The following is a 6,000-nucleotide window of genomic DNA, read 5'->3' on the forward strand; positions in this document are numbered from 1 at the left end:
CAGAGGTGCTCCCTTTGTGCCCTAGTCGAACTAACGGGAACGTAGGGCATACGCACAGGAGCCAGGCAACCCAGCTTGGCCAAAACTTAAGTCATATTGATGCATATAATGGAAAAAAGGTACATATGAGAAGAAACACATATGTGATGAGCTTGATGCTTGGAAAATAAGCTTCTGTCCGGGAAGCCCCCAGGTATAGTGGACGTACATGCTCAAGGATGTGTACATCACAGGTGCATGGTTTAGCCGTGCGAAAGAGTTTAAGTTCTAGGAAAAGGGAAAAACAAAAGGAGACGAAAAAATAAAGGAGACAACAGGGAGAGGGAGACAAACACATAGTTCGGCGCTATGCATAGAATCTTCGGAGTCTGGCCGCATTCCAGGGGTTTGGCTCTAGGCGATTGTCTGATGCAGCACGCAGGCGGTATGCTCCTCCCGTGAGAACCTTGTCAATTATGAAGGGACCCTCCCACTTGGGCTTGAGTTTTTCCTTTTTCTTCTCCGGCAAGCGTAGGACGAGTTCGCCGACATTATAAGTCTTGGCCCATACTTCTCTCCTTTGGTATCTGCGGGCATGTTGTTCATGAAATGCGGAATGGACTCTTGCAACATCGCGCTCCTCCCCCAGGGTATCTAGGTTGTCTTGCCGATCAAGCTCGGCCTCTCTCTCTTCGTACATGCGCACTAGAGGTGAGTCATGGATAATATCGCAGGGCAACACAGCTTCGGCACCGTACACCATGAAGAAATGTGTATATCCAGTAGTGCGGTTCGGCATCGTCCGCAGCCCCCAGAGTACGGAGTCAAGCTCCTCAACCTAGTTCTTGTCTGATTCTTTCAAAGACCGCACTAGTCTAGGTTTGATGCCGCTCATAGTAAGACCATTAGCCCGTTCGACTTGACCGTTTGTTTGCGGGTGATAGACAGAGGCGTAATCGAGCTTAATGCCCAAATTAGCGCACCAAGTTTTCACCTCATCGGCTATGAAATTGGAGCCGTTATCGGTGATGATGCTGTGTGGAAAACCATAACGGTGCACCACGTCGTATATGAAGTCTATTACTGGCCCCGCCTCGGCCGTTTTGACTGGTTTGGCCTCTATCCACTTAGTGAATTTATCCACCATGACCAGCAGATAATTTTTCTTATGGCTTCCTCCTTTAAGGCGTCCGACCATATCGAGCCCCCAGACCGCGAAAGGCCAAGTGATGGGGATTGTTTGTAGAGCGGTGGGGGCATGTGGCTTTGGTTGGCGAATAGCTGGCATCCGATGCAACGTTGGACACTGTCATGTGCATCTGTTCGTGCCGTCGGCCAGTAAAAACCTGTACAGAATGCCTTGCTAACAAGGGCCTGAGCTGCAGCGTGGTGACCGCCGAGTCCGGCGTGAATTTCAACCAAGAGCTTCCCCTCTTCCTCGGATATACATCTTTTAAGAATTCCGTTAGCGCTTTTCTTGTAGAGCTCTCCTTCATGAACCTTGTAGGCCTTCGAGCGCCGAACAATGCGGCGAGCCTCATTTTGGTCCTCCGGGAGTTCTTTCCTATTAAGGTAGGCCAAGAAGGGATTGGTCCATGGGGCAATGACTGCCATGATTAGATGGGCCGACGGTGTTATTTCGGTGGCTGAGCCCCCGATAATATTGTTGTGTTTGGAGGCTGGGATTGTGTTCGGATTCGGACTAGTGTTACCGCTCTCCCCTTGACACACCACGAATGGCTTAAAGAGCCTTTCCAGAAAGATATTAGGTGGGACGGGGTCGCGGTTAGCGCCAATGCGAGTGAGGACGTCCACCGCTTGATTACTTTCTCGAGCCATGTGATGAAACTCAAGCCCCTTGAATCGAGCAGACATTTTTAGGACAGTGTTGCGGTAAGCTGCCATCTTCGAATCTTTGGCATCAAAATCTCCATTTATTTGAGATATTGCGAGGTTTGAATCCCCGCGCACCTCCAGGCGTTGTATGCCCTTAGAGACAGCCATCCAGAGACCATGTAATAAGGCCTCGTATTCAGCTGCGTTATTGGAGTTTGTGTATAATATTTGGAGTACGTATTGGACTACGTCTCTAGTGGGGGAGTTAAAACGACACTCGCTCGTAATCCTGTGAGCATTTCGGAACCATCAAAATACATAACCCAGTTGGAATATGTGTCATACTCTTTAGGGAGTTCGGCCTCTGTCCATTCGGCGATGAAGTCCTCCAGCACTTGGGATTTGATGGCTTGGCGCGGTTTGTATGTTATGTCGAATGGAAGGAGCTCAATGGCCCATTTGGCTATCCGGCCCATAGCATCGTGGTTGTTTATTATATCATTGGGTGGTACTTCGGAAGCCACCATGATAGAACATTCTTGGAAGTAGTGTCATAGCTTCCGGGATGCCATGAAGACCATGTATGCTATCTTTTGATAATGAGGGTACCGGGATTTGCATGGTGTGAGAACGGTGGATACGTAATATACCGACTTCTGAAGTGGGAATTTTTTCCGTCCTGGTCTCATTCCACGACGAGCACGGCGCTCACCACTTGGTGTGTTGCAGATATGTATAATAACATGGGTTTGCCGACGTTAGATGCGGCCAGGATTGGCTTGCTGGTGAGAAGGGTTTTTATTTCTTCGAGTCCAGCTATTGTCGCATCCGTCCACTCGAAGTGATTGGTGAACTGGAGGAGGCGATACAATGGCAATTCATTTTCCCCCAATCTGGAGATAAAGTGGCTTAAAGATGCCACACACCCGGCGAGTTTTTGGACCTGTTGAAGGTCCATTGGTGTGGCCAATTGTGACCAGGCTCGGATTTTGGCTGGGTTTGCTTCAATTCCTCTATTGGTAATGATGAAGCCCAACAGCTTTCCAGCAGGAACGCCGAAAACACACTTTTCCGGATTGAGCTTGATGTTATATGTACGAAGGTTGTTGAATCTGAGACGTAAATCGTCTATTAGTGAGTCGACGTGCCTGGTTTTAATGACGACGTCGTCCATGTATGCTTCAACTGTCTTGCCGAGCTTCTTCTCCAGGCATGTTTGAATCATGCGTTGGTAGGTGGCCCCAGCGTTTTTGAGCCTGAAGGGCATGGTGTTGAAGTAGAATGGCCCGTATGGGGTAATGAATGCCGTTTCGCCTTGATCGGACTCCTTCGTTTTGATTTGATGGTATCCGAAATATGCGTCGAGGAAGCATAGCGAATCGTGCCCTGTGGTGGCACCGATAATCTGGTTGATGCGGGGGAGGGGGAAGGGATCCTTAGGGGAGGCCTTATTGAGGTCTTTGAAAACAACATACAGGTGCCAGGATTTATCCTTCTTTGGCACCATAACCAAGTTTGCTAGCCAGTCCGGGTGTTTTATTTCTCTAATGAATCCGACCTCGATTAGCTTGGCTAGCTCTTCCCCCATCTCTTGACGTTTGGGTTCGAAAAAACGCCGCAGTGTTTGTTTGACCGGTTTATATCCCTTCAATATGTTGAGGCTGTGTTCGGCCAATCTGCGTGGGATTCCTGGCATATCAGAAGGGTGCTAGGAGAATATATCCCAATTTTCGCGCAGAAATTCTCGTAGTGCAGTGTCGACCATTGGGTCTAGTTGTGTCCCGATAGATGCTGTCTTCTTGGGGTCTGTTGGATGGACTTGGAATTTAACTATTTCTTCTGCTGGTTTGAAGGAGGTGGATTTGGGTCATTTGTCCAAGATTACATCGTCCTTATCCACCGTGGAGCGTAATGCAGTTAACTCTTCGGCTGCGAGGGCCTCAGATAATGCCTCAAGGGCCAATGATGCGGTTTGATTTTCGACGTGGAGTGCTATGTCTGAATCACTAGCGAGAGTGATTATGCTGTTGGGCCTCGGCATCTTGAGCTTCATATATCCATAGTGAGGTATAGCCTGGAAGCGTGTGAATGCATCTCGCCCCAATAGGGCGTGATATCCACTTTTGAAAGGGGACACTTGGAAGGTTAGTTCTTCGGTCCGATAGTTTTCCGGTGTGCCGAATACCACGTCGAGGGTGATTTTTCCTGCGCATCGCACCTCCCGACTAGGAATAATTCCTCGGAAGGTCATGCCATTTTGCTTGATGCGGCTCCTGTCTATTTCCATTTTACTTAGTATGTCCTTGTAAATGAGTTTTAGCCCGCTGTCGTCGTCCATGAGAACCTTGGTGAGCCTAAAACCACCCACGATTGGACCGAGGACCAAGGCAGCTGGTGCCCGGATTGTCCTGAATTTTGGTTCGTCATCGGCATTGAAAGTTATGGCTATGTCATTACAAGGGTTTGTTACTGCGATTTGGCAAATTTTGGCAAGGTCGCGGAGTGCCCTTTTACGCTTATTGTTTGAAGAAAAAGTCTCAAAGACCATCAGTACTCTAGGGTCGTCGTCTTGTGAAGGATATTGCTCTGGGTTATTTTTGGTGAGGATATCCTCGCCGCTCTTGGCCACCTACCGGAGTATCCAACATGCTCTAAGGCTGTGAGTTGATATAGTGTTCGGTGTTGTGTGTAGCTTGCATGGTCCATTGAGCTATCCCTCTAGAACCATTTCGCGTCTTGTAATGGGCTTGTATTTCTTTGTCATTGGGTCGGGCGTGCCACTAGGGTGCATGCTTTTCACCTGAACGAGGGATTGGGTGGAAACCGGCGGTTCCCAGCAGGCTGTGTGAGTTTTCCAGGCGCTTTCCATTGCGTAGTACTTGTATACTATGGTTGCCAAGTCTGCGAAGCGTGATATGCCACGACGATTGATGGTGTTAAGGATTCCTTCATCCATGCAATCACTACGGAACGCTGTGATCGCGTCTTCGTCGTCGCAATCTTCAATCTTATCTTTGACAAGGAGGAATCTGGCCCAGAATCCGCGTGACATTTCCCAAAGGGATAGACACAGGGACGAAGTGATTCACATGCCGGCCAGTCAAGTGTTCCGGAGCAGTAGTGCTGGGCTACTATGGCTCCTGGAAGCACAAGACTACATTTCCCCATAAGAGAGGCTACCAGAAGTAAACAACTAGGTTGTCGGATCCCACACATAGCAATACACGTTACACGTACGCATGGCATGCAGGTATGTGCGGTACAACATGTCATCACAACATAACTCAAACTCATATAAATAAAGGCCCAGAAGAGCCACATAGTATCAATACAAATAGGGGTCTCATGACCCATCATTCAGAGCATACAAGCAACAGAAGCATTACATGTCTGAGTACAGACAACTACAAAAGGCAAAGACTAAGAAGCCTAACTAAACACGACCCTCCCAAGGGTACAAGATCATAGCTGGGACACAAGCTACTCGTCGAAGTCACTAGCGTAACCAACTGCAAAACATAAATAAGCAAACGTGAGTACAAAGGTACTCAGCAAGTCTTACATCAGAACTATCTACATATGCAACATTATCAACAAAGGGGGGTGGTGGAGTTTTAACAGCAGCAAGCCAGCTTTGACTCAGTGGCTAATCTATACTATGAGTATCAGAAACTTCTTTGAGGTGAGAAGACGCACACGAGTCCACATATTCACCATATCAATACTCCACTATGGATCCGTTCCCGTCTTCCTACGAGAAGGCCATCCATAGACTCACGCTTATCTTGCGTATTTTAGAGTATCCACTTCAAGTTGTCTATGTACTACATAAGTTCTCCAAGTTTCCATATCCGAGGAAAACGGCTATTCGAATAGATAATATTGACCCTGCAGGGGTGTACTTCATCACACACGCTCCCGTCACTTATAGCTCTGTACACGTCATGTACCTCGGCAACCTTCAAGCGGAAGCCAGGCGAGGGTGTCGGCCACGACCTGACTAACCACACAAGTCTCTCGTCTAGGTTTATCGCCTATTCGGGTTCCATCCGCAAGGAGATCCGGCCGGGGTGTCGCTCACGGCCCCAAACGATGTGTGCTGGGTTCCCAGCCCACCATCCGGGTGCCACTTGGTACACCATGCCACGGTGCCTAGTCTGTCCCAAGCCCGTCACGTCGGACACC

Source organism: Triticum urartu, chromosome 2A (genome assembly GCF_056163025.1).
Source record: "Triticum urartu cultivar PI428250 chromosome 2A, HENAU_Tu73, whole genome shotgun sequence".
Lineage (NCBI taxonomy): Eukaryota > Viridiplantae > Streptophyta > Magnoliopsida > Poales > Poaceae > Triticum > Triticum urartu.